The sequence below is a fragment of the Lepidochelys olivacea genome, assembly GCF_965140295.1.
Source record: "Lepidochelys olivacea isolate rLepOli2 genome assembly, chromosome: 6".
Classification (NCBI taxonomy): domain Eukaryota; kingdom Metazoa; phylum Chordata; order Testudines; family Cheloniidae; genus Lepidochelys; species Lepidochelys olivacea.
The window spans coordinates 5,137,354-5,149,650 of record NC_140416.1 but is presented as its reverse complement, the minus strand read 5'-3'; the positions used below and the strand labels follow the sequence as shown (position 1 = coordinate 5,149,650).

Sequence of the window (12,297 nt, the reverse complement as noted above, 5' to 3'; positions counted from 1 at the left end):
CTCCAGAAACTTGACCTAAGCCAGCAGTTTATTCCATCACTGCTACAAGCCTGAACCAAAAACTTTGCCATTACTGTATGTAATTGATTTCTTTAACCAATTTTAACTTTCTTTCTTTCTTTCTTTCTTTCTTTCTTTCTTTCTTTCTTTCTTTCTTTCTTTCTTTCTTTCTTTCTTTCTTTCTTTCTTTTGATGAATAAACCTTTAGCTCGTAGATACTACAGGATTGGGTGATTTTTGGGTAAGATCTAAATTATATATCAACCTGGGTGTGTGGCTGGTCCTTTGGGATCAGAAGAACCTATTATTTGGTGAGACTGGTTGTAAAGAACCACTCATCTCTGAATCCACTGTTTTTGGTGGTGACATAAGAACTGGAATGCCTGAGGAAACTGCCTTTATATTTTCTTGTTAGCCAATGTGGTGAAACTGGAGTTTACTTTTGTGGCTGGTTTGGTATATCTTATAAAAGAATAACCACCAGTTTTGGGTTGTGTTTGCCCTATTTCTTGGCAGTTAGTCCTGAATTTGGCATCCCCATTTGTGACCCACTAAGGCCCAATTACAAGGGGTTCCCAGTGTCCACGTGTTTAAAACAATGTTAAAATACTGGAAAGGGTGGAGAGAAGATAACACACATTTAAACCTTTTAACACTGGGAAATATACAGGTAAGATAGGTGCTATAGCCCAGCCCTACCGCCTAATATTTCACACACTCACATATCTGCCTTTTCCAACTGCCATGGAACCTTCATTCCCCAACATTCCATCTTCTTGCAATTTTCAGGTCCCTCAACATTCCATCCTCCTGCCATTTCTAATTGCCTTGGAACCATCTGCCTCTTAGAAATGCTTCTCCAGCTCCACAAAAAGTCATTACTTGGTGGGGAAAGACACGTCGTCATTTGGCCCACACACACTTTAGAGAGGGGCTGCCTGCTTCTGGTCAGCATCTCCTGAGCAGTAGCTCACCAAGTGCCTGGAATTGTGGGTAACAGGAAGCCTTGGTTACCCTGGGCACTGAACGTCACCCTGAACAGCTGGCTCACTGACACAATGCTAGAAGGAATGGCTTTCAGGTCTGAACATCATGCCTGAAATAGCTAGGCACCCCGGACGGCGTCTGGAGTTTTCAGATAACTCTATCTCCTGTCTGCTGTCATGGACGGTAAAGATTGAAAGGCCATTTTTGCCAGAATGGGAGGTTTGCTTCGGTGTGATGGCTCACATATTCCTCCCTGCCCCCAAGACGCACACCTCTGTTGTGTATTGGAAAGGAAGGATGGTCCAGTGGCCAGGGCACTACCCAGAGACCTGGGTTCAATTCTCTGCTCCACCACAGCCTCCCTATATGGCCCTGGCCAAGTCACTTAGCCACTCTGTGCCTCAGTTTCCCATCCGGACATTGGGAGTAGTAGCCCTGCCTGGCTTCACAGGGGTACTCTAAGGATAAATATACTGCAGTTTGTGAGGTATTCACTTATTGCAGTGTTGGAGGCCAGATAAGAACCTTAGTGTGTGGTGGGCCAGCTGCATTTCAGTGGTACTAACCCTGAGAAATTCAGCCAGATGCTTGTGTCCCAGCGTAGGTCTACTCTACAAAGAAAGGCGCGCTCTTAACCGGAGTTAACTTGGGTTAAGACAGCTGTAAACACATGGTAGCTTGAGTTAAAGTCTAGATGGGTCTGAGCAGACTTCAATAGGGGAACAACACTGCCATTAAAAACCCACAGCTGGCCTGTGCCAGCTGACTCTGGCTCACAGGTCTGGTTACTTGCAGTACACCTCCGGGCTCAGGCTGGGCTGAGGTGGGAAGTCTACACTGCATTTAAACACCCCTGCAACTGGAGTCACCTGGCACAGGCCAGCCGCGGGTTTTTAATTGCAGTGTAGACGTACCCGGAGTGACTCCTGCATCGTGTTTGTGCAGGGGTGAGTCTCCGTCTTCAGCCCCGAGCCCCAGAGAGAATTGCTCCAGCCGGGTGGCGAGTAGGGGCACTGGGCACAGGGGAGACGCAGCGAGAGTTGCAGCAAGCGGAAGCCCCAGGGAGGGAGAGAAACAGCAGCAGGGGCAGGAAATCGTTGCCCGGAGAAAGTGGCTGCAGTAATGAGGGGATCAGAGCCTGAACTGCAGCTGGGCCTGGAGAGACACATTACCTCCCGCCCCCTCAGCCAGCTCCAGGACAGGGTGTCTGTGCAGCTGAGCCCAGCAGGGTGTAATCCATGGGGCCAGATCACCAGCTGGTGTAAATGCCATAGCTCGTCTCCAGTTCACACTGGCTGTGGATCTGGCCTTGGGTGTGTCCGTCTCCACAACGGTGCTTTGCTCTGTAGCTCCCGTGTCTGCCCCTGGGGTCCCACTCTCGCCCCAGGGCATGTGACAGCATCTTTGTTCCTCACAGCTCTGCCCCTGCCCTGATGGCCATCTCCGGCGAAGAGGAGAGGAGGGAAGGGAGGATGATGGACTTGCTCCATGCGCTCCACTCTCAGGTGAGCTGGCTAGTGCTTTGCCCTCCTGGGGTCCCAGCTTTGCCTCCTCTGGGTGGTACCCCCGTCCCAGTGCCAGCCCTGCAGCAATGGCTGTGCCCAACACACCTGCCCAGGCCCTTCGTCCTTGGGGAGAGGCTGTGCCAGGCCCTGGCAGCTGCCTGGTCTGTCATGGCACTTCCCGCAGGAGTCCAGCTTCCCTCACCTGGCTCATTCGCTCCTGTGGCCCCTCGCTGGAGGAGGAGAATGGTGTTCAGCCAGGCCAGGCCGCTGTGGCTGTGGTCAAAGCACTGGGCTGGGGCTTGAGAAAGCTGTGTTCAGTGCCTGTCTCTGCCACAGGCCTCTTGCATGGCCTTGGGGCAGTCACTTTGTCTCTCTGGGCCTCCATTCCCCCTGTATAGAATGGGTATAACAACCCTTCCTTGGTCTTTCTTGCCTCTTTAGACTGTGAGCTCTCCAGTGTAGTGTCTCACACTGCAAATGTGTGCAGCTCCCAGCACAATGGGGGCCCCGATCTCGGTTGGGGTCTGTGCGGCACCTGGCACAATGGGGTCTTGATCTCTAACCCTTTCTCCCTTGGTCTTCTCTCTCCTCTGTTTCATCTTGCATCTTCCAGCTGCCCATTTCCCTGTCCCCAACACTGATCCACCTCCCATCTCTCCACCACATCGGAGTAGTAACACATTCTAGGCAGGAGCCTGGTGCTAGTACCTCCCCTCACCTGGATCGAGCCCACCGCAATGGAACCCATGTCATGACTCTCCTGATGTGGCTGGTCCCCTTGCAGCCTGAGCTCTCAGATTGTGGCTAGAGCGGCAGGTGCTGAATAGGGTTCCTTGTGGTTCCAGGTACCAGCGGTGTTCGAGGAGGTGGCCGTGTATTTCTCCCGGGAGGAGTGGGGGCTGCTGGACGAAGGGCAGAGGCAGCTCTACAGGGACGTCATGCAGGAGAATTACCAGATTCTGATCTCGCTGGGTGAGGAATCTACTAAAGATTTCCCTTCGGAGTGGGTGTGTGTGTGTGTGGGGGGGGGGGGGGCATGACTTAATTGCCCGGTTGGGCTCTCTGACTCCAGGCTGTGTCCACTCACTTTCATTCCTGGGGGAACATTCCCAAAGGCTCCAAAGTGTTCGTAACAGGTGCTATGTCTGAATCATATATGTGTGTGGGGATCCCTGACTCCCCTACAAGAGGTGCTGTCCACCTCCTCCAAGTGTCTCCCTGCTCCAAAAGGTCCCCGTGAACAATTCCCCCTCTATTCACATCACACGTCCCCTGCCAACTTCAAGTCATGAGCCGAAGGCTGCAGCGAGTCCAGTCTCTGACACAAACTTAAATTATTGTATTTGCTGTTTCCTTCCCCACCATCAGGATTCCCTGTCCCTGCTGTGGTCTCCCAGATGGAGTGAGGGGAAGAGCCACACATCCTGGATCTCCAGGGCTCTGAGGAAAGGGAGACCCCAAGAGGCTCCGGCACAGGTGAGGAATGAGCGATAGCAGCTTAGAGACAGTCTGGGGGTGAAGGGAAAAACTGGGATCCCAGCAAAGCCACTAGAAGCCCCCCAGTTCTGTATTGTCTTGCTCAGTATCATCCCCAGCAGGGCCTGTCTTCATGGCAGGTATCACTCCTGATTCCCACCCTGCCCGCACCTTTTCCCTGAGGGCTAAGATGGGTCACTGAGGCAGAACTGGCCCTCCTCTCCCATTTGGAGAAGAGTTTGGAGTGATATAATTAATGCTTATGAGCATCAGTTTATGGAAAATAGATCCTGGCAAACAAACATTTTTTTTTTGGGCAAGATTTCAAGTTTGGTTGATAAAGGTAACAGCATTTATGTAATATATTTAGGCTTCTTTATGGCATTTGGCTTTGTACTGCACAACATTTTGATTACACAACTAGGACATTAAAAAATGAACATGGCACACATTAAATGGATTCAAAACTGGCTAACTGATAGGCCTCAAAATGTAACTATAAATGGAGACTCATCATCAGGGAGGTGTATTTGTAGTGTGGTCCAAGAGGGATCAGTTCTTGGCCTTAAGCTATTGAACATTTTTATCAATGGTTTGGACATAAAATAATCACTGCTAAAGTTCACAAGTGACACAAATATTGGGGGAGTTGTAAACAATGAAGAGGACAGGTTATTGATACAGAGCGATCTGGCAGCATGTGTGTTTCTAGTACTCCTGGGGGAATTCTGTGCCTAAAAATTCTGCAACAGAAAATTAAAAATTCTGCACACAATATTTTCAAATTCTGTAAAATTCTGCATATTTTATTTGTTAAAATAACAAGACAATATAATCACACCAGTTTCATTTATTTTTGGTCATTTATTTCAAAATGCCTGTCAACAAATATGTCTGTAACAATACAGACAACAAAAAAGATTCAGAAAATGTTGTTTGACAAATAGATTCCTTATTAGGCATATTAATACAGAACTCTGAGTAATAATTCATTTAAACTATAATACAGAACCGTATTTCTCGTACCCTTAGAAGCAGTGCAAAGGCTTGGGGGAGACAGGGGTAATGGAGGAGCTGAGGGAGAAGGAAGTAATTGCTCAGAAGGAGCCTGGATGTGAACTTGGAGGGTTGTTGGATATGGGTGGGAAAAGTATGGAACAAGCGGGAAGGGACATGCAAATCCTGGCTGACCCCTAGCCTCTCCCATTCAGTCAGACACATCTGCCCTGTCCTCATGTGTCCCTGCACCCCCATGTGTCCTTGCACCCCCTGTCCACATGTGTCCCTCCACCTAAGTTCCCTGTAAGCTGTGTGGCTGGGCAGAGTTGGGGGGGGGAGAGGGAGGAAGAGAGGGGAGAGGGGTGCTGATGTCAGGGTGTCCCCCTCCCCATGCCCCTGTACCCCATCTCCACAGAGTATGTGTGGGGGACACACGGCAGGGCTCAGGATGGAGGGAGCTTGCTGGCAGCTGCTGCTGTGTCTGAATTTGCTGATCTACTTAAAAGGGCAGCATACTTAAAGTGGGGTCAGCATATTTAAAGAGACAATGCGTGTCTCTGTCACACACACACAGTGTGTGTCTCTGTCATGCACCCACACACACCTGGTGTGTGTCTCTGTCACACACACACACACACACACTGTCTTTCACACTCACCTCCCAACACATACTTGTATTTTTGTTGTTGTTGTTGTTACTTCTTGATACTTCTTTCAAAGTGTGTAATTTTAGTTTTTTGGCTGCTCTATGCATTTCATAATTTTTATTTCTCTCTTAAATTTAAATTTAATTGTTTGAGTTCTAAAATGCCTAACCTGTCCTGTCTGGAGTAATTATCCCTATGGCAACTTTTAAAAAATATATATTATATCTAGGTTTTTGGTTTCTACTGGTGGTGCACATCCACACATTACCTCGATATGGTGCACATAACAAAATTCATTCTGCACAGCGATGGAAAAAATTAGAAGGAACACTGCCCTCCACCCCCACTCAGACACCCTCTCCCCCCTCCCCCTGTCCCCATATGTCTCTGTGTCCCACTCAGCAACTCCCCTGTCCCTATGTGGCCCTGTACCTCCCTCCTCCCTGTGACCATGCACCTCCACTCCCATTCAGCCCCTTCCCCAATATGTCCTCCCACACTAGCTGTTATGAGCCCCTGTCTGACCCGCCCCCGCCCCCTCCCCCAGGACCGCACGGTGTCTACCCATAGCCTCTGTCTCCTGACCCACTGTGAAGAAGGCTCTGCAGGCTCTTTCTCTTCCCTAGCTGGCTGGAAGTGACTGCTGTGTTCTAGCGCCACAGTGCCCTCTGGTGGGCAAAAGGTGAAACTGCAGAAGTTATTTTCTGCTGGGAGCTGCTGCCTTGTTCTAGAGCCACAGTGCCCTCTGGTGGGCAAAAGATGAAACTGCAGCAACATTCCAGCAGAAGCTTTTTCCTACCCAAAAAATTAAAAAGTTGTGTGGCTCATTAATTATGAGCGCACGCAGTAGCGCAGAATTCCCCCAGGAGCTGTGTTCCCTGCGTGCTTGGGCGGCCACGCAGGAGAGATTTAAGTGCCGCCCAGCTGATAGCAGAGCACGCACAGCTGGCAGCATGTGTTCAGGTGCCCTTCCCCCCACAAAAAGAAAAGGACTAACACGGCTGTTACTCTGAAACCTCCCCCCACGTTGCTCCATCCTGCAGCTGCTTCTAGGACCCTCCTGTTGGCTCTGCAGAGCAGGGGTGGGGGTGGGGGAGGGAGCTGATGTCAGGGTGTGCCCCTCCCCCTGCCCCTGCCTGCACCCCATCTCTGCAGAGCAGGCCAGAGGGGACAGCCTGGCTCAGAAGGACTCAGAGCTGCTGAGCTCTGAATGGTGAGTGTCTGAGTGCCTTTCTTAAAGAGACAGGTTTCAGAGTAGCAGCCATGTTCTGTGTGTATATAAATCTCCTCACTGTATTTTCCACGGCATGCATCCGATGAAGTGAGCTGTAGCTCATGAAAGCTCATGCTCAAATAAATTGGTTAGTCTCTAAGGTGCCACAAGTCCTCCTTTACTTTAAAGAGACAGTGCACTTGTCAAGGTTCCTCCCCCACTCTGAACTCTAGGGTACAGATGTGGGGACCTGCATGAAAAACCTCCTAAGCTTATCTTTACCAGCTTAGGTCAAAACTTCCCCAAGGTACAAAATATTCCACCCGTTGTCCTTGGACTGGCCACTACCACCACCAAACTAATACTGGTTACTGGGGAAGAGCTGTTTGGACGCGTCTTTCCCCAAAAAATACTTCCCAAAACCTTGCACCCCACTTCCTGGACAAGGTTTGGTAAAATGCCTCACCAATTTGCCTAGGTGACTACAGACCCAGACCCTTGGATCTGAGAACAATGAAAAAGCATTCAGTTTTCTTACAAGAAGACTTTTAATAAAAATAGAAGTAAATAGAAATAAAGAAATCCCCCCTGTAAAATCAGGATGGTAGATATCTTACAAGGTAATTAGATTCAAAAACATAGAGAACCCCTCTAGGCAAAACCTTAAGTTACAAAAAAGATACACAGACAGAAATAGTTATTCTATTCAGCACAATTCTTTTCTCAGCCATTTAAAGAAATCATAATCTAACACATACCTAGCTAGATTACTTACTAAAAGTTCTAAAACTCCATTCCTGGTCTATCCCTGGTAAAGACCAGCATATAGACAGACACACAGACCCTTTGTTTTTCTCCCTCCTCTCAGCTTTTGAAAGTATCTTGTCTCCTCATGGGTCATTTTGGTCAGGTGCCAACAAGGTTACCTTTAGCTTCTTAACCCTTTACAGGTGAGAGGAGCTTTCCCCTGGCCAGGAGGGATTTCAAAGGGGTTTACCCTTCCCTTTATATTTATGACAGCACTGTTTCTGAGATTTCCCCAGGAGCCAGCTCACACAGTCTCAGTCTCTGTCTCTCTCTCTCTCACACATACACACTCCCCCCTCCCTGCTCATGTACCCCATCTCCACAGAGCAGGGGAGAGGAGACAACAGGGCTCAGGAAAGAGCAGGAGAGCTTTCAGTGAGTGTCTTAAAGAGACAGGTTTCAGAGTAGCAGCCGTGTTAGTCTGTATTGGCAAAAAGAAAAGGAGTACAAATAAATTGGTTAGTCTCTAAGGTGCCACAAGTACTCCTTTTCTTTTTTTAAAGAGACAGTGCATGGCTTTCCTCAGCAGCCAGCACACACACTGTCTGTGTCACACACACACACTGTATCAAATACACACACACACAGCATCTCTGTGTCTCAAACACACACACTGTCTACGTGTCACACACACACATACTCTGTCTCTTGCACACTCAGCTCCCAACACATACTTGTATTATTGTTGCTGTTGCTCCTTGGTACTTCCTGCAATGCACGTATATTCGCTGTAATTTTATTCTTTCAAAGCATTATTTTAGTCTTTTAACTAGTCTATGCATTTCATGATTTTTATTTCTCTTACACTTAAATTTAATTCTTTGAGTAGTGAGTTCTAAAGTGCCTAACCAGTCCTGGCTGGACTAATTATTCCTATGGTAACTTTTAAAACATATATATTCTATCTAGGTTTTTTGTTTCTACTGGTGTCGCACATAGGCACATACCTCGGTGCACATAACAAAATTTATTCTTTACATGGATGGAAAAAATTAGAGGGAACATTGCCCAGGAGTAGTCTAGGCCCTGAGCTGTGGGATGAACTATGTTCCAGGCATGCTGTCTCTAACTACATATTTTCTCTTCTCAGGTCTGCCCTGGTGGTTGGCCCTTTGGGAGGAGCAGAGTGATGGCTGTTGGGAGGCTGAGGTTTTGCATGGCAGGTTCAGCCTTCAGGTTAGCAGCACAGCGGATATAACTGCTCCCCCCCCACCATCACCCATGGTTCCTTCTCACCTCCTGTCTGCTCCGTTGCAGCTTTTTCCACCTTCCCACTGACTACCAGCCCCAGGTTCTCTCTGGGGCAGGGTTTGGGGAACATTTTAAGCAAGGACCCTTTGCACGTTTAAGTGTTATGAGTTCTCTTAGAGTGAGGCACTAACCACAGACCTTGGGGACAAGCCCACAGCCTGCTAAGCCCTTTCTAGGTCTGGCCAGGAGCATTGCCCTGAAAAAGAGCCAAGAGATGCTGCCATTTGTTCCAAGTTACTCCAGCACTCTCACTTCAGGGCAATGTGTGTTTCAATAAAGCCAAATATAAAGTCACATAGTGAGGAACAAAGAACTCAGACCATACTTACAGGATGGGGGACTTCATCCCGGGAAGCAGGGATGCTAGACAAGGACTTGGGGCTCCTGGGGGATAATTTGTGGAACAGGAGCTCCCAGCAAAACAGAGCGAATGTGATCCATGGATGTAGATGTAAGCAGTGTCAGGATGAGCTCCACCCTGACATCTGGTGGTGAGGTGTGGCAAGTTGTGGAAAAGAACTTCAGGGGCCGATCTCATTTGCATAGGCACACCCACCACGCCTAGAATGAGACCATAGCTGCCCAAATGGTCACTTTGGCTGCTGTGGGATCCCCAGTGTCTCTGTTATTGGGGCAGGAAGAATAAATTGTTATTACCCTGATTATGGGAACTGTGCTTGGAACTGTACATGGCCTTTTGTTATGATGGAGGGATTCACCATCAACTAAGTAGCACTCGCTAGGCAAGGGTCATGGGTTCCAAAACTGTGTGAATGGAGAGAGGCTGGGGACAAGTATTAATGCTTGGTGGCATGGGCCCCCTGGTGAGGGCCTTACATGCTAATTGCACTTCCTCCTCTCTCCACTGTGGAATATCAGAGCTAATTTTGATTTCATTAGAAGTCTAGTTATAGGCTGCTGAGCTCACTTTGGGCTGACAGTGCACCAGCACTGGGGCTCCCCTATTATAAGCTGAATTCACCTAAGAGCTGAAATCACTGAGTGTTGTGTTGTGTTAAGTAGTGGGGGAGCCTGAAGATATATTGTGGAGCAGTTTGCGGGACGGCTGGTGAAGCAGTTCGATGCGGCGCAGTGTGTGGATGGCAGGAGCTGCTTGTGGGCCGTGGAGCTGAGCGAAGGAGTTCGTGGGGCGGCTGACGGAGCGGAGCGCAGCTGAGCGAAGGAGTTTGTGAGGCGGCTGGCGGAGTGGAGCGCCGCTATGGGGCGGTCAGCTTCAGATCACGTAAGGTGCTTCTTACCCCTGTCCCATTTCCACCTGGGTTGGGAGGTAAAGCTCCGCAGATAAACTTTCGAACTCTGGGGCTGCCCTGACCAGGGACAGAGACTTTTGGGGCATTGGACTTTTGGGACTTTGGGTGATTTGGGGTTGCTGGACTCAAGAACCAAAGGGAAAAGGGCATGCCCCCAATTTGCCTGGGGTGGGTTTTTTGCTCATGGGTTGTGCTATGAATCCTGTTGGTGGTGTTTCCCCAACATAATGCCACATTGTTTCTCTCTGTTATTAAAAGACTTTTGCTACACTCAGACTATGTGCTTGCGAGAGGGGAAGTATTGCCTCTTGGAGGCGCCCAGCGGGGGTGGTATATATTGGTCCCAGGTCACTGGGTGGGGGCTCGAGCCGGTTTGCATTGTGTTATTGGAATGGAACCCCTAGATATTGAACCCGGCCCTTGTTGCTGCCAACTCTGACGGGCAGAAGGGTTACATATAAACAGGGGAATCTGGAGTAGCAGAGACTTTACTTTATCTCTGTATTCGGCACTGGTGCGACCACTCATTGAATACTGTCTTCAGTTCTGGTGCCCACAATTCAAGAAGGATGTTGATAAATTGGAGAGGGTTCAGAGAAGAGCCATGAGAATGATTAAAGGATAGGAACACCGGCTTTATAGTGATAGACTCACGGTGCTCAATCTCTTTAGCTTAACAAAGAGAAGGTTAAGGGGCAACTTGATCACAATCCCTGAGTACCCACAAGAGAACCCTTCCACACCACGCCTTTCAAGATCCGTGGGTCCTACCCATGCCTATCAAAATAAGTGGCGTACCTCATCCAGTGCACTACATGCTCCAGTAACAACGATGTGGGTGAAACCAGACAATCACTACACTCTTCAATGAAGTCACACAGGAAAATGATGAAAGACGAAACCACCCTGTCACCTCTGGGTGAACACTTTTCACAAAGTGATCACTCCACATCTGACCTCTCAGTCCTCATCCTCAAAGGAAACCTGCACACTTTCAAAAGGTTTCAGAGGAGCAGCCGTGTTGGTCTGTATTCGCAAAAAGAAAAGGAGGACTTGTCGCACCTTAAAAACTAGCCAATTTATTTGAGCATAAGCTTTCGTGAGCTACAGCTCACTTCATTGGCTGCAATCAAAAGCTGACCCTGGGTGCTTAAATTCATACCTTTGAGATACACTAAAAAGCATGGGCTACGTCTACACTACAGACCTATATTGGTATAACTATGTAACTCAGGGGCATGAAAAATCCACAAGCTAAGGTTGTGTCTACACTAGCACTTTTGTTGGCAAAACTTTTGTCGGTCAAGGGTGTGAAAAAACACCCTCAGACCAACATAAGTTTCATCAACAAAAGCACCGGTGTTGATGAAATAGCACTATGTCGGCAGGAGAGCGTCTCCCACTGACGTAGTTACTGCAGCTCGTTGGGGGTGGTTTAATTATGCCGGCAGGAGAGCTTTCTCCCGCTGGCATCGGGCGGCTACGCAGGAGGCTTTACAGTGGGGCAGCTGCATCGGAACAGCGGTGCTGCTGCAAGGTCCGTAGTGTAGACATAGCCTAGCCCCCTGTGTAGACAGCACTATGTCGATGGGAGAAGTTCTCCCATCAGCGCAGGAGCCTCTTCACTTAAGCGCTACAGCGGCCTTGTGAAAGTAGAATGAATTATATTGAAATTATAATTCATTAAAGAAATGCTACTTGAAGGGTTTGTTGAAATATAGTTGTCAGGAAGAGAAACATTAAGGAGTGTGAGACAATGGGTCCTCAAACTAATTAACTTAGAGCTCCTACTGAGCTAGGAGATTGGTAAACGTTAGTATGGAAATAAGATATGTATGTATATTTGTCAGTTTCTGCTTCCTTTTGTCTCTTATGTCAGATTGGCTTTGGCTTATTTGTATAAATAAGTTAGCTTGAGCCTCAGAGAGGGACTCACATATCTGGGTGCATTGGCAAAGCGCTTTGCTAATAAACAGAGTGGTCTGACAAATTATGTGAGTCCTGAATCTGACTTTGACAACCTGCACGTGGTCTTAATACAGAGACTGGATTTATGGCTTATTACAACAATCTATAACCCACTAACCTCCCTTTTCCTCTTATGACTATAGTGGTATTAACGGGCCACTTCACCTGGAATG

At 48.3% G+C, this 12,297-nt stretch overlaps 1 long non-coding RNA gene across 1 annotated transcript; it reads left to right on the top strand.

Annotated features, from left to right (window-relative positions):
* The first annotated feature begins 6,730 nt into the window (after positions 1-6,730).
* Positions 6,731-10,333, top strand: LOC311521433. Its single transcript, XR_014711899.1, has 3 exons — positions 6,731-6,827; positions 8,725-8,810; positions 9,909-10,333. It is a non-coding gene; the product is annotated as an uncharacterized lncRNA (long non-coding RNA).
* The last annotated feature ends 1,964 nt before the right edge of the window (positions 10,334-12,297 follow it).